The sequence below is a fragment of the Furipterus horrens genome, unplaced genomic scaffold (assembly GCF_987537825.1).
Source record: "Furipterus horrens unplaced genomic scaffold, mFurHor1.1.pri manual_scaffold_3, whole genome shotgun sequence".
NCBI lineage: Eukaryota > Metazoa > Chordata > Mammalia > Chiroptera > Furipteridae > Furipterus > Furipterus horrens.
Genome location: NW_028327173.1, coordinates 135,412,734 through 135,435,546, shown reverse-complemented (window position 1 = coordinate 135,435,546; position 22,813 = coordinate 135,412,734). Strand labels below are relative to the sequence as shown.

At 42.5% G+C, this 22,813-nt stretch overlaps 1 long non-coding RNA gene across 1 annotated transcript in view; it reads left to right on the top strand.

The window, feature by feature from the left end:
- The first annotated feature begins 9,449 nt into the window (after positions 1–9,449).
- The window catches only part of LOC150015985 (uncharacterized), a 53,112-nt gene continuing 39,748 nt past the window's right edge, over positions 9,450–22,813 (top strand). Inside the window, exon 1 of the long non-coding RNA XR_016510026.1 lies at positions 9,450–9,522. This is a non-coding gene — a long non-coding RNA (uncharacterized LOC150015985). The remainder of the gene's footprint in view (positions 9,523–22,813) is intronic.

Sequence of the window (22,813 nt, the reverse complement as noted above, 5' to 3'; positions counted from 1 at the left end):
AGAAAATAATCTTTTCTTTTCTTTTCTTTCCCTACCCTGCTTCCTATAAAACTTTCCTAATAAGATCCCATACCTTCCCCTAAGAGAAGAGGACTTTGCCTGAAATAATCAACTCTTTTAACTTCCTAGTCTTACCCTCTTTCTGCCCACAAAAACCTTCCATTTTGTTCAGCTCCCAAGAGCTCTTTTCCGGTTGCTAGATGGGATGCAACTGATTCAGGAATTGCTTAATAAAGCCAATTAAACCTTTAATTTTACTCAGTTGAAATTTGTCTTTTAACACAGGAGATGTGCTCAGCTTTGTATTTTGGAGTGTAATTCTGGAAGTTCTAGCACCCCGACCACCCTGTTGGAGCGCTGCCCCAATCCCAGCCTCCGACAGAGCCACGTGACTTCCCACATCATTGTGCTTGGTAGAGCCAAATGCTCACCGAGTTTTGAGCCCCATGAACTGTTACCTGGGTTACCTTGCCCCACCCCCACCCCACCTCGTCCCCTGAAAGATAGGGACAATAAATGGGAGGTTGTTGGGAAGTGCCAATATTTCAGATGTGGAGCAGCTAGGGCTGGTGCAGCAGGAGGTGCTGCCTGCTGGGCCTTGAGAGGCCCCACCAGCTTCCGGCTGCTCCTCTGTAGGGAAGCCCGTGAGTATGGGGGAAAGTAGCCTTGAATTATCTCTGGAAAAATGGTTGTTCTAGCTTGTGGACTTTCAACACCCACTAGCTGGGGTCTGCTGAGCCTCGGGAGAATCCAACCTGCTCCCGAGGCATTTAGAATCCAGTCACAGCATTAAGGCCATGGGATCAGAGAGTCTGCTCTGGCCAAGGCAGCTGGGAGTCTTCCTGAGGGAGGCAGCATTTGAACTGGACCTTGAAGGACGGATAGGATCTCTTAGGAACAAAAAAAAAAAAAAAAAAAAGATAATTTTTTTCCCTTATAAAAGCGATACAAAAAAGATACGGGAAAATTCAGAAAAATGGAAAAAGGAAGTTATCATGATTTTAAATTTAAAAGGTATCCTCAGCAGTTATAACTTGTTTTGATTTTATCAAAGGTTTTTCCATTCTTTTTCAATGCACATTTACTGATACTCTGTTTTGCTTTCTTGGTGGGTGTCTTAGTTTCCAATTGTTGCTGTAATAAATTACCACAAATTCAATAACTTAAACAATATACTTATTGTCTTCTACTTCTGGAGGTCAGAAGTCTGAAATAGATTTCACGGGGCTAAAATCAACATATTGGTAAAGCTGGGTTCCTCCTGGAGGCGTAGGGGAGAATCCACTTCCTGGACTATTCCAGCTTCTAGAGTCTGTCTGCACTTCTTGGCTCATGACCTCATTGTGTTAACAGGCATTGAGGTTCTTGGATTCTCCAAGACAGAAACTGAGAGGAAAACCCAGAGAAATTTCCAGACAGATTTTATTAAGCTTATGCTTGAGCACAAGGGAGACAGCACAGAGGAAAGGAAGGCCCTCTGAACTGGCTGGGGGGGCTGGTTCTGCTTGGCTGCTTTTACGAGCTGGGGATAAAGCAGACTTGTGTGAAAAGATGGGCTTTGGGAGTGGAATTTTCCATGTTAGGATGGGGCTATTTCCTCTTTCGGTTGGGTTGCTTGGCAGCTATCATGGAGGACTTCCTAGAGGAGATACCACTGGGTTTTGAAGGATGAGTGAAGTGGGGAAAATTGGGAGGGAAAGAACATTCTGTATGGAGGGAACATCATTAGAAAAGACAGGCGGCAAGAAACATCACTGTGAGTCTGGGGGAACCACTGGGTTGCTAAAGCAGAAATTGTACAGTAGGAAATGGTAGGGGATGAGACTGGGGGAAAATTCCAGCAGTATAATGGATTATAAACACTGAAAAAAGCTAGCAATTGAAAACAACTGAAATGCTGAATAAACTAAAAATACTCTTTTAAGCGTAACTCTAAACTGGTATAATAGTAAAGAATCCACAAGACCAAAAACTGACATGAACGCTGGAACCCTGAGAGGGAAGCAATTGTTAAGGCTGACTTTTGTCCTGAGGAATTTTGCTTCCATTACGATGGCTACACAGGTGATGATGACAAGAGCTTAAGCCTAGGACCGCCCCCCAAAGGGGAATTCTAGTGGGACACACCTTCATGGAATGGTACCCCAAAGGCTACACCCTTGCAAGAATCAAAGAGAAATAAAACCACTGACCTGGTTTGATATTTGCACTTGGTGGGACAAAAAATTCCCCTGAAAATGAATAATCACAAGCTGTCCCTCACACATATGTATTTGGGGGACATATATATTTGGTCCAAATTCATACGGTCTGGGTGGTCCCCAAACTCCAAATGGTGAAATTTAAAGTACGTGGTACCCTAAGGTGAGGAACAGAAGCAAAAATAAGCTTCCTCAAGAGGATCATAGTTGCACCCAGACCTTAAAGAATTCCCAGGCAGCCCTGGCTGGAGTGGCTCAGTGGATCGAGCACTGGCCTGCAAACCAAAGTGTTGCCAGCTTGATTGCCAGTCAGGGCACATGCCTGGGTTGAGGGCCAGGTCCCCACTTGGGGGTGTGCAAGAGACAACCACACATTGATGTTTCTCTCCCTCTCTTTCTCCCTCCCTTTCCCTCTCTCTAAAAATAAATAAATAAAATCTTAAAAAAAGAAAGAATTCCCAGGCAAATTTTCAATAGACCCAAAACTCGTAAGAAAATAAGGCACCATGAGTGAAAACTGACAGAGTACACAGCAGACTCAGGCTCACAAAATCTTTAGAATTCAAAATTATCAGACATGGATTCATATGTTTAATGTTTTAAAGATAAAAAATAACTTGAAAATATGAACAAACAACAGTAGGATATAAGGCTTAAGATTAGACACAGCTGATTAGCAAATCAGATAAGATCTCAAACTGCTATCCAGAAATTAACGTAGAGAAACAAAAACAAAGAACAAAACAGACAAAAAAAAAAAAAAAAAAACCGAAAAGAGCTGGGAATATTATGGAGGTTAAGACAGAGAGAGAGGTAACCTGAATCTAATCAGAGCTGCAGAGGAAGAACAAAGAAAGATGAAGAAAAGGCAATATTTTCCAACATTTCTGTAAATTTTTCAAAACCATTCATGAGCACCAATCTCTAGATTTAGGAATCACAATAAATCTCAAGTAGGAAGAAAAAAATAAGTTCATTACTATATATGTCATAGTAAAATTGCAGAACACTAAAGTAAAAGACCTTAGAAGCAGCCAGAAATGCAGATTAACCCACCCAAAACCTAGCAGACTACCTTCTCAATAGCATCAGTGGGAGCCAGAGGAAATGGAGCATTAACTTTGATGTGATAAAATAAGAGACATCTCAGCATCCTACATTCAGTGTAAATATTTTAAAGAATGAAGATTAAAGAAAGATATATTTTTTTTGCAAACAAAAACTAAAAAAGCTTACTACTAACAAACTCTCATTAAATATTTTATAAAAGCTATTCTTTAGGCAGAAGGAAACAAATCCCAGATAAAAAAAAGCCTGAGATTCAATTTAAAAATGGTCAATCAAAAACTTAGTAAGATTTTATTGACCACAAACTAGATATGACCCAACCACGTGGCTGTTAAAAAAAGTAAATGCATCCTCTGAACAGCAGCAGAATACACACCCTTATCATCAAGCGCACAGGTAACATTCTTGAGGATAGATCACATGTTTAGTCACAAAGCAAGTCTTAACATGTGTAAGGAGATTAAAATCATACCAAGTACCTTTTCTGATCATAATTAAATGAAACTAGAAATCAATAGCAAGGAAAATTAGAAACTTGAAAAACGCTGTATGCAGAAATTAAACCCACACTCTTTTTTTAACCTGTTTTCCTTTTTACTTATTTATTTTTTAATTGTTCTATTATAGTTGTCCCAAATTTCCCCCCTGTTGCTGTCCCCTGCCCTGCCAATCACACCCCACAGTCAATCTCCACCCTGTTGTCCATGTCCATGGATTATTAATACCTGTTCTAAACCCACTCTTGAACAATCAATGGGTCAAAGAAGAAATCAAAACAGAGATAAGAAACTATCTTGAGACCAATGAGAATATAATGTACCAAAACTTATGGGTTGCAGCAAATGCAGGACTAAGAGAGACCTTTTTAGTGATAAATGTCTGCATTCAAAAGAAGTAGGATCTCAAATAAATAATCTAACTCTACATCTCAAGGAACTAGAAAAAGAACAACAAACTACACCCAAAGTTAGCAGAAGGAAGGAAATGAAGATTAGAGCAGAAATAAACAAAATAGAAAACAGAAAAAGACTAGAAAAAATTCAATAAAACAGGGTTGTATGAAAGATATGGCATATGCATGCAATGAAATATTACTCATCCATAAAAAGAACGAAATCCTATCGTATGCTACAATCTGGAAGAACCTTGAGGACAATTTGCTAAAGAAGACAGAAGGATAAATACTGCATGATTCCACTTATATGATGTATGGAAAGTAGTCATACTCACAGCAGTAGAATTTACAATGGTGGTTGCTAGGGGCTGGGGACAGGGAGAAATGGGGAGTTATTGTTTAATGGGTAAAAAGTTTCAGTCATGCAAAATGAAAAAGTGCTAGAGATCTGCTGTACAATATTATGCTTAGAGTTAACAATACTGTGCTGTGCTCTTAAAAATATGTTGAGGGTTGATCTCATGTTATGTATTTTTTGCTACAATAAAAAAAGTGAGTGAACCTCAGAATAACAATAAAAAAAGTGCAAATAAAAGATTACCACCTGTCAAATTAGTAAAGATTTAAAAATGCTAGTGAGAGTTCCCTGAGGCAAGCTTTCCCATTTACTGCTAGTTATAGTATAAATTGGCAGGCATGACTGTTTTAAAAAATGCTTTGGATATATGCATCAAAGGGTCTTAAAAATGTTTGTACCCTTTGAGGTAATGATGTTACTTGTAGGAATCTGTTCTATAGTAATAACAAGTGTAAATATGTCAGTTATTTATAAGACCAGAAACTAGAAATCTTCCAAACATTCCATAAGAAGGGAATGGTTAATAAATGTGGATGCATATGATAAAACAACAAAAATGTTTAGGAAGTGTTAGTGACAAGAGAAAACTGCTTGCAATATAATATTAAGTGATAAAAGGCAAGGTAATAAATTGTAAAGTATGATTACAGACAGTATCATTCCTACTATGTCAAAAAAATAAAAAAGATAAAGAAAATACACAAAAGTGGTATATGAGGTTACTTCCTGGTAGTGAGACTGTGGATATTTAAAATAAGATTTTTAAAAATCCTTTTTTTAAAATGTTTTCCAAACTTCTGGCAAAGAGCTCCTGTTATGTTCCTAATCAGGAAAAATAGGTATAATTTAGAAATAAAATATGATCTAGGTTTCATGAAAAAAGATGATCAGTTTGTTTTTAAACATATATTTTTATATTTATTGGAAGACTTAAGTTACTCTTTAGTCTTTGCAAACATAAACATGTAACGTAGAATGAAGAGTGACCAAAAATTAGGCTCTTTATTCTAGAAATACTGGAAGGTATTTGATTGATTTTATTTAAGGTATGTTTAAGATAAACATAAACTTTTCCACAAAATCTTTTAATGCTAGGTTAAGAGAGGCAGACATAACAGGGAGAGAAATCAAGAGAAAACCTTACATTATTTATTTGTGTGGTAAACATATGGCCTCTCGTCATCCAAGTAACAGCATCTACTCCCTCTGGGGTGCTGTGGGTGGGTCATCCCCTTCAGGAGAGTGGTTTAGGGGAGACAGAAATGGAATGGCAAGCAGGGAGGGGAAGGGAGGGACTGCCCTGGCGGCCAGGTCCACCAAACCCACTCTGACTTTCACTGAGTTGGCGGATGGCACAGCCAGATTGTCCCACCAGCCTGGAGCTACTAACTAAAACAATTACATTCAAGAAGAGATAAATTCATGCTACAATCAGATTCCAAATATTAGCTGGGGATGATGGGGTAATATTCTAATTGGCTTAAGTTGTGAGCAGAAAATTCTGATAAGGGATGGGCAGAGAAAGGTACAAGCTGGCTTCCACAGGGACACAAACACTGACTCTTTGAGAAAATCATGTTTTTGTCCCACTGCTCAGCTTCCCTCCCTGCTTTGCCATTTAATCTCACATGTGATGTGTTCTATTTTTTAAATAATTTTTCATTGTTATTCTAATACAGTTGTCCCAATTTTCTCCCCTTTGCCCTCCACCACCCATCCCACCCCCATTCCCACAGGCATTCCCCACACTGTTGTCCATGTCTGTGGGCCATTCATACATGTTCTTTGTCTAGTCCTTTCCCCTTCTTTCTGCTTTCCACAATTATCCCCCCACCCCTCTCCTCTGGTCACTTTCAGTCAGTTATTTGTGTTCTATTACCTTCTCTTATATATCCTTCTTTGAAACCAGAGAAAGCAAATTTGTAGATCTTGGGTTTAATCTAGAAAACAGATATGATTTTGGTGGGCCATGTTTTTGTTTTTGTTTTTAGAATACCAAAAAACTTGAATGGATTGATGACAATTAAACATTGAGAGATTTGGCATAAAATTCAGGACTTAGGGCTCTAAAAATATTAAATTTAGCAGCAGTGAGCTGATATTTCAAATGACAATAATCAGCTGGAGATGGGTGACAGATGCCCTTTTAGGTGGCAAAGGGTCACCAATTTGCCACAGTCCTCACTCAGCCCATTTGCCCATCTGCATTTCCATTCCTGGCCCCTGTACACATTCTTGAGGTTTTCATAGCTCAGAGTGATTTACAAAAACTGGTGGGTCAGCCCTGAGCTGTCTAGGATAAAAAGAATCCATTGATACAAAACTCAGTCACTTCCTGTAAGTAACTCTGATAAAGGCAGTCTTGATTAAGCACTACGAACATGCTCAAAGGCATGCTAGGAGAGTAGAAAGAGATGCACCCCCTGGAAGTCAGGGCCGCCATGGACAGATAGAACAGAGGGCCTTAAAAAGGACATCTTAAGGGAATCTCATAGCCTAGTGTTTGGAACTTAGTAGGAGGTTAATAAATATTTGTTTCCATCCTCCTAAGAGCAGATGCAGAGCACAGTGAGGAAGAAATGGAGCCAGAACAGTGTAATGCAATGCACAAAAGCACAGCATGCCAAGAGAGAAGGAGGGAGAAAGTAATTGTAGCCTAGAGAGCAGTAGCAACAACAGACCAAGCCTAGGGAAGTTAGAATGACAGAGCCAGGTACTATAATAATGGGGGTTGCATAATTGTGACATGATTCTGACAGATATTTTCTATTCACATATCTATATGGTATGCAGAACATAGAGTAGATAGAGGAAGACAGCATTAATCAAGCAGAAATTCAGGCAGAAATTCACACCAGGGCACTGGTCATGGGAAAGAATTCAACCCTTTAAGGAAGGATTGTTGATTAAAACTATAACAGAATAAGTATAAAGATATAGAGAATAGGTAAAATTTGCAGAATAGCTGTATTCAGTTGAAGGATAGAATTTCTTTACTTAGCTGAAATAAGTTAATTCTTTAAAATTGTTTGGTTTTGTTTGGGCTTACCACTGTAGTTTTAGTAACTTTGGAACAATTTATTTCTAAAGCCTCAACTTCCTGAAGCATCATGTCACTACATTAATCACCTGTCAGAGAACGTTAGAACGTGGGATGGAAGGTTACAGATGCAATTATTTCCTTCCCAGCCCTTTCTTAGGGTCTTAGCCAACCAGTCACTGTTTTACATATGGTAGCTTTTGCAGTATTTATTTCTTTAAATATTTAATAGTCTTGAGAGGCAGTGACTGGCAATAATACATAGAGTTTCTAGGATGTTGTGAATGCTTAATAAATGGTTAATAATAAAATCCTGCATGATGAAGACAGCAGTCAGTAAACCTATTATACTCTAAAATATTTTAAAGCTGTAGCTGTAACTATTAGAAGAGTATAAAAAGCAAGCATAGTACATTGACTAAATTATGGTAATAAAGGAACATTTATTTATTTTTTAAAGTATATTTTATTGATTATGTTGTTACAATAATTCCAATTTTTTCCCCTTTGTTCCCCTCTGCCCAGTACCCCACTTCCCCCAGCAAATCCATCCCCCTTAGTTCATGTCCATGGGTCGTGCATGGGTCGTGCATGTAAGTTCCTTGGCTTCACCCTTTCCTATATTATTCTTTTCTTGAAATTAATTAATTTTTTATAACGATAAAAAATAACAATTCCCCCCTCTCAGACTTAAGACCCTTTATAATCTTATAAAGGATAATGGGTGAAGGTCTCATGCTCAATAAAGGAACATTTACATTCACTAAAAAGTTCACCCAGGTAATTTCCTTAAGGTGAATTCCTTAAGGAATTGGGGGAAAGTGGATAGAACATGGATTTAAGAAAAAAAAAAAACTTTTTTTTTTTTTTTTTGTAAACCATGTGGAAATCTGCTGACGACGAACCGGGTTACCTACATCCTGTACAGTGGCAGGGTGCTTCAAGTCCCTTCAAAACTCCCTCTAGTCCAGCACCAGTTGGCAAAGCCTTTTCAATTTCTAGACGTCTTCAAGCTTTGAAGGACTTGATTTTGGAAGAGGAGGCACGCAGGTGCGTGTGTGCGACACCTCTAGATGTATGCCGCAACATAGTGACACCAGGAAAACAAATGCTCTTATACCCGCGAGAGAAAGTTCCTGATTTACATTTAAACCTGGGAAACTAGGCTACCTAGGAACCTGGACCGCTGCGATTTTGAGATCCCGCGCAGCCTTTAGCGGCGGAAAACTCGGCGAGGGCTGAAGATCTAGTGCTGTGAGTTTAAGAAAGGGAGCGAGGGGGGAAAAAATAGAGCTGCTCCTTTAAGAACTTCCTTTCCCTTTACTCTATGTTTACATAACATGGGGGCCGATCCACCTCGGAGCCGCCGGGGGAAGGCGGGGAGTGGGCGCGGGAGGCCCCACGCACAGTGGGAGGGAGCGCCGTGCGGGTCCAGGGTTGGGGACCCTCGGCGGGGGCGGAGCGGCTCCCACCTGCCTGCGCGTGGCGGGGCGGCTCCACGGTCCTGCCCCCGCCCCTCCCCCGCGCGCTGCTCCCGCCCTTCCCTCCCTATTCTGTTCCCTTCCTCCCTCCCGCGGGGCTTCGGCGGCGGCGGCGGCGGCGGCGGCGGCGGCGGCGACGCTGGGCGCGAGCAGGTCCCCTGCTGCTTAGTCCCATTTGTTCTCTAGTCTGGCTCGGGGCGGCCGCGGCTCGCGGAGCTCCAGGGAACCCGGCGGGGCAGCCGCACAGCCACGACGGAGCAGCCTCGGGACTGGCCGCCCCGCGCCCCCTTCGCCGCCGTGCCCTTCCCCGGCGCGCTCACCCCCTTCTCGGGATGGGATTGTAGCGGCGGCGCGGACTCAGCGGGGATCGCGGCGGCGGCGGCGGCCGCGGAGCGGGGCTCCATGTTTTCCCCCGACCAGGAGGAGCACTGCGCCCCCAATAAGGAGCCGGTGAAATATGGGGAGCTGGTGGTATTGGGGTGAGTCCGGGCATCCCCGACCTCGGGAAGCTTGGGGGCGGGCGGCGAGCGCTCCGGGCTGGGTAGCTGGCCCGCGCCCGCATCCCGAAGCGGTGCCAGCGGGGTGGCTCGGGCACTCTTTGGGGACCACCAGGGCGTTGGGAACGTCTGGAGCAGCTCGGAAGGCTGGGACAGCGGGCGCTGAGGCGGGAGCTGGGATGCGCTATCCGCACGGAGGACGGCGGGGGAGGAAGTGGAGGAGTGGGGCCGGTCCCGGGAGGCGGCAGCGGGCACTGGGGCTACCTCACGCCCCGCGGGGCTCAGTACTCGCGGACGAAGTCCTTGGTGTTATCGCAGGGGCAGGGATTCGACTTCCCGGAGCGTGCTGGGCCCCGGAGGGTCGGTAGGGGCCGGGGCTGAGGCGCCACCGTCGCAGGCACTTCGCTGTGTGGCAGGAGACCCCTCGACTGGCGGAGCTGGGAGGCTCGCGAGGCCCGGCCCCGAGGGGCCCTCTATCCCAGCTCCCTGTGAGCCCGGGGTTGGGCGTCCGCGGGTAGCGCGTAGCATATTGTTATGGTGGCCGCGGCAGGCAGCCGCAGCCCTCGGGCAGTGAACTGTCCCTGACCCGGGCGGGCCAGCAGGCCCTCGGTTCTCTGCGCCGTGCGCGTCCTGGATCGGCAGGGACGCAGCGGCTCCGGCCGCACCCCCTCTGTCCCTCCACCCCGGGCCGCGGCCTCGCAGATGTCCTCCCGGCGGCGAGGAGCTCGCCAGCCTCGGCGCCCTTCCTGGCTCCCTCTTCGCTTGTGGAAACCACATTTTGAAGATAGTAATTATCCGCAATCGTTAAACGGCAGCAATTAGAGACTTCATCTACTTACCGAGTTTCCTTGTGACATTTCTATTGTTTACCCTTAATAAGCTGGGAGGGAGGCTTCGCCGGATTAAAGCTGGTAAAATTGGGCAGTGAAAGGAGAACGGCGTGGGGAGGGGGAAGTGCAGGAAACTCGGGAGAAAGAGCAACTTGGGTTTAGTACTGGAGGAGAAAAGATTATTTTCCCTTGGCTGTGTCACTCCCGGGAACCCGCGCTTTTGTCCTTCTCTGTTGCAAGACGTGTATTGAGAACATCATGAGTGCTGATAGGTAGGTTTAGCGTCCATGTGAGAAATCATGAGTGTGGGAAACCTCAGAACTCTGAAGAAAGTGTTTTGATAACTGAGTACCTTGAAGTAACTGCCGACTTAAAAATAATTTTATACAAGTGTTTTTAAGAGAAGCTTCCAGACACAGTACAGCTCCCAGTTGTCTAGTCCTCCTCACTTTGTTGCTACAGTGGTAAGTGCTGTGTTATTGGAAATCTCATTGCCTATTTTGAAGCTATGTGACAATAAACGTTTTTCTCATCTGCATCTAGTTGCGCTTAAAAGACAGATGTTAGGGTTCACTGGAAGGAGGGAGGGATGACAGGAACCCCCCCCCCCCAAACTAGGGTTTAGCTTCTCTTATGTAACCTCAGCCCAAGCTAATTTTGTGGAGTTTGGTTCTGTTTGTGTGGCTGGCTGCAAAGTATGTTTAACATTGTGATCCTGGCAGGAAAGATTAACATATGCCAGAACTTGATCTCATTATTTCCTTTTGAGGAAATCATTGTTAAAATGTTTCAGAAAAGCCATGTGTGAATGGGCCTGGAGAGGTGTTGGGTTCAGAGCTAGCTTTAAAATGCCCTAGAAAGGTTTTATACCCTAGATTGTCCTGGTATCATAGGCTTACTGTAAAGTAGGCTAGGGAAACACATGGCCAATTGCATGTTCTCTAATGCTTTTCCAGGAGACACTGAGTATGACAGAGTTGGCACTCACCGGACACTCAGCAGTCACATGTGTACCTACTATGTGCCAGCACTGTGTAGGCGTTGAGGACCAGCAGGGAACAAGGAGCTTTCATTATAGTGTGATGTGGGAGGCATAAACAGAGAGAAACATGTAAACAAATGAATAATAAATGACAATTTCAGGTGTTGCCAAGTGTTCAGCAGAAGTGGGTTAACTCAGGGAATGTCTGCTCTAGGCAGGTGTTTTCTTTAGGAGGTCAGGGCAAGTCTCTGAGGAAGTGAAACATGAGTTGAGACCAGACTGCTAAGAAGATGCTAGTTTGGTTTTCGAGTACTTAAGAAGAATTGTGGTATTTTTCTGTTCTTTTTTGAGAGTAGGTTTTTGAGTCTCTGGCAATATTGAATGCATCAAATAATGGTGGGGGAATAGGAGAAAGCAGGTAGGCTTTAAAAAGACCCTTAATTCATATTCCATCCTTAGGACTTGAGATAGTATCTTCCCTCTTAAAGCAGCAATAACAATAAGTAATATCAGCTTTGCATGCCTGATCATCTAGGACATAAAATATTGATAAACAGATAATTTGTAGATTTTCTTACCGATAAAATTAATCTTGAGATCTAAAAATGCTCAATATTGAGGAAAAAGGACTCATGGACGGGGACAACAGTGTGATGATTTCTGGGGGAGGGGGTCTAAGGGGACTAAATGGTAATGGAAAAAATACAATAAAAACTTTAAAAAGTGCCCAATATTGATAGAAGCTTTTGTAAAATACAAAGCTTTCTCCTTTTTTTTTGAAACTGTTGTGTGATTGTCCTTTCCAGTTCTCCTTTAAATTTTATAGTAAAATGTCACTGAGAAATCCTGGAGCACAGACAGGAATTGTGTGTGTACTGTATATGTCTCTGTGCGTGTGTATATATGTATATGTGAGAAGCTATATATGTATATATCTGTGTCCATGTAGAAATACTTAGGCGTTTTTTCATGTCTTACACAGTATTAAGGGTATTTCCAGGTATTTAAGATTTTAGTAGGGTCATCACTTTCTTGGCAGGTAAATGGAATTGAATTATTTCATGACTCCAACCGGTGAATTTATCATATCTGCAACTTTTTGTTGTGCTCATGACATTGAAGGTAGAAAAAAATGATTGGTCTGTGAGGTCTTTTTCACAGTTTATTTTAAACCTGAGTACAGGTTTAAAGTTGGGGAAGTGTGGCAGGATTTGAGAGGCAGTTGGTGTGGTGGAGAGAACATGAAGGTACAGACCTGGATTTTATTCCTGCTTTCTTATAGACTGGCTTTGTGATTTTGGCTTAGTCCCTCACTGTCTCTGTGTTTTTAGCGCTAATTAGGTAGTCATCAAGGGCCTTCCTGGTCTGTACCCTGAAGTACTGTTAATTGGCTGAAACGTGGAAAATGTATAATTAATGTATTCTAGGTACCCTGGCTTGTGTTGATATTGTATATTCTTGAGCTGATGTTGCTAGAATTTGAATGAGAACTCTGTTTAAATAGCAGAAAAGACCAATACTGTGACTGCTTTTTATGAAGTAGGTATGTGCAAAACAGGTTATTTAAAACAATGACAGTGGCAGACATATATTTGTCCCATTGGTGTTAGGCTGTACATGAGGGCATTTAACTTTGGTAAAACTTTTCTGTTCCAAGTTTAAGAAAGGCAATGATGTTTTGAAATTAAGCTAAGTAGGTTGAAATAGCTAGCATAAGGAAGAGATAATCAGATAGAATTTTAGAGCTTGAAGGAGCCAAAGAAGTCCCAGTACATGTTCAGCCCTTTTATTTTACTGATGAAGAAACTGAGGCTCCAGGAAGGAAGGAGACTTTTTTAAGTTCATAGCTGAGCTGAGCACTACACTGCCAGGTCACTGCTTTTTCACTTCACTGCTGTCAGTTCCTCAAAGCTTCAGGTGTTTTTTTTTTTTTTTTTTTTTTTTGTAACTTGCGTTATGGGAGCTGAATCCCTTTCTGGATTCAATTTGAAGCATACAGCTCTCTTGCTGACTAATGGCCCATCATGGTTTTTGGGAAAATATTGCTTATACTCTTAGTTTCTCTAACCTCACAGTTGAATGGATAGTATATCTTGCAAGGCTTTACTTTTCATTTGATGTTTCACAAATGGATTTTTATTGGCTCTTTCAACCAAGGGTTTTTCATCTAGGGTCCACAGATGCAATCCAGGGAGTCCTTGAACTTAGGAGAAAAATTGCATCTCTTGTTTTCACTATAACTCAGACTGAGATTTAGCATTTCACTCAATTGTGAGAATAGACAGCAAACAGACTTACTGCTAGATTTGTTAGTTACTGCATATATACAGACTACACTTACTAATGTGTCACGATTTAAAACTATCTTCATAACTAAAGGTAGTTGACTTTACTTGTAATCCTTTGTATTTTACTTTATGCCCTTAAAAACATGTTTCTCAGCAGGCTTTCCCAGAATGCTAATGGGATCCTTGGGACAAAAACAGGTTAAAACCTCGAAAATGAAGGCTTATACATATGTCTGAAAATGAAATATTTTAGTGGAAACTGACCAAGGTCTAGATGAAGCTCAGGAAGTACCTACTTTTTTCCCTTTGGATGGTATAGTGTTCTATCAAATAAGACAGAGGACCATTGCTTAAAAAGTTTATGGTCTTTATTTTTTAAACAAGCAGCTCCTTATTTCTAGATGCTGTTTTTGTTTTCACTTTGGCACTTTGCCTTGACTCCCCCTCCCCTTGGCAGTAATAAGAAACCTTAAAATATACCCTAACACTTTCCCTTTTCTCACCCTCCTCTCTAATTTGGGCCCAAAGACATCAGACACTAGTATACTTGATAGACTAAAGGCCCTTGAACTAACTTTCTTTCTTTCTTTCTTTCTTTCTTTCTTTCTTTCTTTCTTTCTTTCTTTCTTTCTTTCTTTCTTTCGTCTTTTATAAAGCAAAATCTTTACTGTCATTCATTGTCACTTGGTATGTGGGTTGATTTGAAGAGCTCAGATCTGTTGGTGTGGACGGAGTGTCTAATTCTGTAGGCTATTAAGGGTCATGATGTTATTGGCTTTGGGTTGCTATATATTCCTTTACTAACTTTAGCCTTGTTTGGGGTATGTGGCTGTCTGTATGGCTTCTCGTCTGGCTTGCTCAGATTTATTTATTTCTCTCTCTAAACACACCAAGACTGAAGCCTTCATTAGGACTATTCATTTTTGGTTGCATTTCATCATGTGATCAATATTTGGGGATGTTTTATGTAAACAAAAATAAAACCAGGTTGATTCAGGTCCCAGCAATTTTACCAGACATGTTTTATGCAAAAGATAAAGCACGTACCCAGAACCCTGCCCCCCCACCAACCTTAAAACATGCTAGTTGCTATATTTGGGGCAGACTAATATTGCCACATCTGGGCAGTGGTTTTGTATCTGCTGTGCAGGGATCAACGGTGACCTCTCTGAAGCAAACGTGTGGGGCTGTAGACTGGCTTTTGAATGGAGACCACAGCAATCTGTTGACTTCACTGGTGTGGGAGAAAAAGGTATTTTTAACTTCTTTCCATTTAATTAAAGGTTTTTCCTGGGGTGTGCAGAATTGTTTTATAAAAGGAAAAGTGAGGGTAAGAATGATTTGTTATTAGTTCTTGCTGGACTTATTGTCACCTTCATCTTTTGGAAAATAAAATAATGAGAGCAGAAAATGTTTCATATTTCTTAGTTTTGTCTAAATCAACTATTTTCAACCAGTATCTCAACTGCCTCATATGATCAAGCTTGAGGTATGTGGCCAGTACTTTATGACAAGTAATAAAGTGTGGATCTTTCAAATGATTCAAAGATGTCCCTTTAATACTGTCATTTTTTTTTTTTTATTCACTTGCATTCTGGTATGTTTTCTCAAGTGGGAGAAAAAGGGGTGGAGTTACATTAGGCAAGCCAGTAATTTATTCATTCAACAAATATTTTTAGGGTGTCTACTCTTCCACACAGAGAATACAGCTAGACAAGGCAGACACATTCCTGTCCCTTGTGAATTGCTATCCTGTTCTTGTCACAGACCCTTAGTGAACAGTCATTACCCATATACAGTTCGTTTATTTATTCCAGAAATATTTGAGTGTCTCCATGCTCTGCCCAGATGCAGTGATGAGCAGGGCAGGGCTGGTCCTTTTCTGCGGAGCCTATAGTCCAGTTAGGGAGATAGCAACTTAGAGCATTAACAGGCATCTCACCCTGTGCCAGGAAGAGGATGGCCAGTGGAGGTGAGAGGCAAAGAGAGATGAGGAAGGGGAAACACTGTATTCTGAGACCCAGGGGTGAGTGCTCCAATTGCTCCTCACGAGAACCAGGGAAAAGAGTGGCTGAATGAAATACTGAGAGAGTGAGAATGGGAGAACAGGTTATGAAAGGCTTGTAAGTTATTGGAAGGATTATGGATTTTATCCTAAGGGTGTGAGAGACTGTGGCTGGTTTTCAGCTCTGAAATGGGAGTGGGGAAAGTAAAGAGGGATGCAGCGGGAAGTGGAGAGAGAAGCTGAGGCTGGGGCCCCAGAGACAGGCAGAGAGAATGCAGTGTGAGCTAGCAGGCAGCTGTCCTGGTTCCGGTTTCTGGTTCTAGTCCCTCGGAAGACCTTGTCGCATCCCCTGCCTGGAGTTCTGTGTAGTCGGTCATTCATTCATTCAATGACTCAAAGGTACTGACTGAGGACCAGCACTGCCCTAGGCACTGGGCCATACACAGCAGCAAATGAGATAGACTATGACCCGACCTGCATGGTTGGTGGCAATTCAGCCAGCAAAAGGGTAGATAAAATGTTTAATCTCAGAGAGTGCTATGAGGAAAGTAAAGCAGGACAAGGGGGGAAATAGGTGATAGGGTGGACAGGAGTGGGAACTGTTGGGGTAAAGTGCTACAGATAAGGTAGTGGCGGGATCATTGTAGACAGAATAATCAGGAAAAGCTTTTCTGAGAAAATAGTCCTGTGTCCTCTGAAAGTGCCCACCTTTTCCAGTTTTTATTTACTTTCTTATGTTTAAGCTACCCTGCGTGGGTTTTGCTCCTACAGCCAGAGGATTCCTAGCTTTCCATTAGTTAAGGTGGTAAAGTATGTACACAGTTTACCAAAGGGAAAAGAGAAGTGTGAACAAATATAAGGACAATTATTTAACGTTCCTAGACACAAACTGGGTTCAGTCTACTGTGCTGCTTGCCCAGAGTGGTACTTGCATTGCAATAGAGCTCATTGAAACTGTCTGGGCTTCCCTTTGAGGGTAGGAACTCTGACTTCCGCCCCCCTTAAAGTGCGGACCACACCTTTATGGTGGGTACTCTCCGAGTGTCTTGAAGGAATGGGTTTCTGTGACACACTCCAGTGTGCCCCACTCAGCTCTGAGGTGTCTCTGGGGCTCAGTGAACGGTTCTCGAATTGAAAGGAACGCAGATTCTGTAGCACTGCTGTGGCTTTCTAAACAATCCTCCCAAACCGTAAGGGCCTGAGTTAAAGGCTCCCTGCAGTACTAACCGCCTACTTTACTGACATCAGATACTCCAGTTTCAGCCTTTGTTTATTTTTCTTTTTGTCAGTCACCTAACAGTCATTTTGTCACCTGCAGAAAGTTCTGCCTTGAAGGGAAGCAGGCCATCTGTTCTGATTCTGCCAGCTGCTCTGAGCTGCATTGCAGTGCACCACCGTGGCGTTGAAAGGCTGTGGTCATTAGTGCCTGTTAATGATGGCTGGAAATGCTATGGAATACAAGCCTCTTGGATGACAAACCTAATAAATATGCATCGGGGGTATTTTCAGTAGCAGGTTTTAAGACGATTGCAAGTCATTCTCTATTGAGGTTTTATTTCTAGCCATCCACATAATGCTTCTCACTCTCAAACACTTAACTCTGTTTCCTGCTTTTCTGCTTGTGCAGAATCTGTCTTCAGGATAAGAAGCATTATTTCAAGCTTTGTACTTACATTCTAATTTATGCTGGTTTAATAGAATCCAACCAAAGCAGGCAGTTGCGTGTTTGGCCTCTAGGCTTTTGGTATAAGATTGTTCTTTCCTATTACCCAGTGCCTCCAAGGAGCCTCAGAAGTCCCTCTTCCTTTCCCACCCATGCCTGGCCTTCTTGTGCTTCCTGCGACACAGTCATGGAACATGGAACTTGTGATGCAATTAGAGTTTTCTCAAGCACTTGATTGATTACCTTATCTGCACAAGGATTCTAGACACAAAGTAGTATGCTTCACACCAAAAAATTAGGCAGACTGGATTCTTGCTGTCATACAGGAGATTGCATCGTATCATAGTTTGGGTTCAGGATAGAATCTGTATTTTTCCTTGATGTGTTTGTCAGTAGTTTATGCTTCTCAACATAGTTTTTCACATATTTGAACTATTTTCACTTAATAAGCTTTCAGTTGTTTAACCCTATAAACTGTCTAATGAAAGGATTGTACCCAATGGCCATGTTATTGAGGTGGACATTACTCAGCTTTCCTAGTTGGTCTTGCAGCCAGATTGGAGACCAAATAAGAGAACTCTGGGTTTTGACTCCCCTGCTATCTTCAAATACAGTCAGCAGTAGTTCCTTAAATATGTGGGCTGGACTTCCCATAAGAAGGAAATTCTCCTCCTCTTGAATCTGGGCTAGTTTTGTGATTTGCTTTGACCAGTCTGTATAAAGGAAGCGAAGTTTTGTGACTTCTGATGTTGCCTTACAGGGTGTTGTAGCTTCTGTTTTTGTTCTCTGTATTAGTTTACTACAACTGCCATAACAAAACACTACAGACCAGGTGGCTTAAAGAACAGAAATTACTTTTCTTACAGTTTTTGAGGGTAAACGTCCAAGATCAAGGTGTCAGCAGGTTTGGTTTCTCCTGAGGCCTCTCTGCTTGGCTTGCAGATGGCTGTTCTTGCTGTGTTTTCACATGTTTTGTTTTGTTCTGTTTTTCCTCTGTCTGTGTCCAGCCCTGGTGGCCCTTCCTTTTCTTGTTAGGACACTAGTCACATTGGATTAGGGCCCACCCATAGGACCTAAGTTAACTTTAATTACCTTTTTTGAGACCCTGTCTCCAAATACATTCTGTGGTATACTGAGCATTAGAACTTCAATATATAAATTTATGTCATAACACCCTCTGAGAAGACAGTTGCCATGAAAAGAAGCCTGACTCTCCTGCTGGAGAGAATGGTTGTGGTGGGTGAGAGGTTACAAAAGTAGAGGAGACCCGGCCAAGCCCTAGGCAGTCCGGTGGAGGCCGCAGACATGTGAGAGAAGTCATCTTGGATCCTTGAGCCAATTGAGCAGAGGTGAGCTGTTTCTGACAAATTGAAGAACTGTGAGTGCCACTTGTTTTAAGCTGCTATGTTGGGATGGTTGGTTACATAGCAATAGACAAGTCAGACACCCAGCACTGTATCTGCCTGTGGTTCAGTTGTCAGAGCGGACAGACTAATACAAAAGAATTCACCGGGTTTTTGTTGAGTGGTTTTCTGTTTTGTTCAGGTTATCAATTATGTTAATAAGCATAATTTTAGCCTTTTAGATGAGTTACTCCAAATATTAAGTACTATATGATCTGAAAATTTTAGCTAACAGAAGCATTTGTGGAATAACTTTATCAGGTGTAAGTCATCTGTGAGTTTCTTTGCACTTGTTAATCTCCATAATCAATATTATCTCCTGAAATTCTTTGAGGCACTGCAGTTGAAGAATGGCCTAGCTTAGCTGAGAACCATGCGTCTGGTAGACTCGTACATAAGGAGCTTTCATCAAGGATGGCTAATATGTGACACAGGTTTTCAGTCCTTTAAAGGCCACCTGACATGAAATAATACATCTAACAGATTTGAGTACAGCAGGCCATCTAGACCAGCATCTTGCAGGTTTAGGACAGTGAATGGGCCAGAAGAATGTTTCAGCACTGCAGTTGGGAGCAGAAATAATAGGATGAAAAGCTCACTTATATCGGTTATTCCAGTGGAGGTAGCCGGCCCAGTTTCAGCTTTCTGAGAAGGTGAGTTAACTCATTCTCAGGACAGAACTTATTTGAAATCTCCAAAAGGGTCTGTGTTTTCTGTCATTCATTTCCTCCTCTGCATCCCTTCCTCTGCATGGGACAGTAGCTCATGCTGGCCCTAGCCTTCCCCTGAGAGATGGTCATGGAGGGATAAAGCTATCATTCTTTCACTCAGGAGTGTGGTTTGGAAGCTTGTGCTGGAACCTGTGAATGTTTTGGGGTCAAACCCCAACCGGCAGAGCAACCAAGAATCAAAGAACCTTTATGCTCTCAGCCAGCTGCCCTCTGGAACCTTGGTTCCCCTGAATGACCAAGTGATGGTGTCCCATGTGCATTGCCCACCAACAGAGAGGATCTGCAGCCCCCTGGCCCTCCTTCCCCAGCCTCCATGGAGGCTGTGTGAAGACCATTCGTGAGCCACCCTTGTGGAGGAATAACTGGGTGTTCCTCCTACAGGCTGTTATGGTAGCCCAGGGTCTCGGCTGTCTCTGGCTCAGTTGTCCCCAGCAGCACAAGTATGGGGACAGGTGGGACTGTATTGCCCATAGAACAGCCTGTCTGGTGGTGTATTAATCCTGTTGCTGGGAGAGCAGAGCAGATTCACATTCTGTTTGCAGCAGGTACAGGGTCTCTGCTCACTGTCCTGTTTGCTTTCCCTGTCTGCCCATTACTCCCATGTAACCTCTGCCTCATCTTCAGGGCTCTCTGCTCCTTTTGAATTGAAGTGCAGATCCCTGGTTAGATTAGAAGCGCACAGTTAAAAAAATCATCATTAAAGAGGGAGCATCAGGATCTGAGCCCCCCCACCCCACCCCAAGAATGAGGAAATTCTGGCTAGGCTGTTGCTACTTGGTGGCCTGGCTCTTTCTTTCTTTGGGTAGGTGCACAGAGATAATGTCTTAGTGCTTTCTAAGGCTGACTAAGAGTGCTTTCTCTTAGTCAGGTCCTGTGCAGAGTGCTGCTCACGCTTGGCCTTCTTATGTTCTGACCAAGGCAGATGGGTACCATCACTCATGCATGGCTATTGAGAAACTGGTCCAGGATCGACGGAGCTCTGATTTGAACCCAGGCCTTTCTGATTTCAACACGCTTGTTCATAAATCATCCCTCTGCTGTGTGTGTGGTTTTGCACTTTATTAATTTTTTAACCAAATTCTTTCCATACTGGGTATTCTTACTAAACATAGTAGCAAACCTTTACTCATTTAATGATGTTACTAGTAAGATTAAAAAAATTTTAAATGTTCACAACATATCTGAACTCTTTTGGGGAAATTGCCTACATATTTATTTGGCCCACTAATGTTCCTAGTGTATTAAAAAAAAAATCAAATATATGATCTCCTACGAGTAAAAATATGAATTCTCCTCACATCTGCATTCATATTTACTGGACTATATTACAATTAAATTAATGCTTCAAGGAAGTACCTGCTTTTATAATCCAAAATAATTCAAAGTTTATTTCTCTGATTTTGAAGCTGTGCATTGAGTTATTCTTCGTGCAGAACAGCTCTCTAATCTCATGCGCTGTGGCATGTACCCCTAAAATCTTTCTTTTCTCATTTGCTATTACTGGTGATAATTTAGGCTAGCATGTGTATTTTGTTTGTAGCTTGGGAAAGGGGCTTCAAGTTCTGTCTTCTCAAGTACAGGTCTGTCTTTGCCTGGATACTAATGTCACTGTATGTTGATTTTTCCTTTCCTGTCTCTTGCTCTTCCTGTTAGTATTGATTAAGGGAAAAAACCTTCATAGTTCCTCTTCGTCTCCTCACTCACAGTACTTAATACAGCTTGTTCTGGCAGTGACACTGGTTCAGCTAATCCAAAAAGCACAGGCCAGGAAAAGTGTCTTTTATTTGTTTATTTTAAGTGTTAACTTAGACCAGATGCCAACTTGAAGGCTTTGATGGAGCTGTTGACTTAGACCCTTCTGGAAGCTGGCATAGCTTCATGCTGTACAGTTTCAGCCTTCCTGTGAAGGCAGTTAAACCTTTTCGGTTACAGATGTGTTGAGGCGCATTAGACCCAGGATTTCTGGGGGAAAAAAAAAGTTCTTAATAAATAGACATCCTAAGGTATTGCATGGCAAAATATCAAAGGACAAATATAGCATCTTGATAAGCAATATTAGATGTTATATTGAGAAAAAGCAGAGACTTGGAAGCACTACAGGGAACTAATTCAATCAGGTGGTTCTGATAATGTAATAAACTACACAAGGGTGAAACTTGAGTGGTTTACACACCCTAGGATGCCCTTCAATTGAATTAGTGTCTCATAATGGTTCTCTGCCCCTGTACTACTGTTCTAAATATTAAAAAACTACAACTCACATTTTCCTCAGATGGGAGAGAAAAGACACAAATCTTAATCAGTATAATAATCTGTGTGCCCATTTTCCCATCCCAACCCCCTCCCATGACTGTCAAAGCTCACGTTTTGGGTTTATTAGTAGAAATACTGTTCTGGGTAATTAAGCATATAGACTCTGTGTTGTAGAAGAAATCAAACTGCTCCTTGATTTTGCTGAATACAGTTCACCCATGGTGGCAAGCCTGCAGTCTTCTCTAGCTTCTAGGGGAGCCCGCCCACATCCTGCATCCTGCCCCGGAAGAGAAGGTGGTTCTCCTTTCCCCTTATGTTCATTCTCCTGGCAGTTCACCGACAGTAGGAGGCAGTAAGAACTTGGGATCCCTTGCACAGTGTGAGAGACTTGCAAGGGGACCGAGCCCCTGCCAGGTGCTAGTTGCTCCATTTCAGCAGGCCTCAGAGGATGTGATGTCACTCTTGTAGAGAAATGGGGAAACAGAGATGCCAGGAGATTGGAGGGACTCCGATGATCCAGCCTGGTTGTTAGTAAACTATTTTGAAGTTTAGGAATTTGAATCCAGGTCTCAGTTCTAAAACTTACACATATTCTACTTTTCAAAGCATAAATCCTACATCACTGTCAGTAATAACTTTTAATAACGATCTTAGTGTTTGGCATTAGGTTCTAAAGTTGTGTTTATAACAACAGAAATGCTGGTGATGTCCTCAGTGGACCATCTGGGATGGTGGACATGGTGTAGGGGGACAGCCCTGCAGGGAGCCGGCCCCTCCGCACTGCTTGGTGGCTTTGCCTGCTAACAGTTCCCTTTATGCTCCTCTCGGGCCAACGGAAAGGGTCAGAGGATGCTTGCCCCTGTTTTTCCTGTTACCTCCATTCAGATCAAATGTGGACAATAGCACTCTACTCCCTCAGGAGATGGGCTCTGCGGGGCTCCTTAAACTCAGTCGAAGTGAATTTTTCTGTGACCTAATTGTTTGTTTTTTTTTTAATTGACTTGAAGGCTCATCATGTTAGTTACCATAAATCATGTACTCTTCCATTTTGCTTGTGTAGTAATTTCACCCCAATTTCTCCTAGGGTTAAACCACTTTTAAGTTATATGTCATAGGTT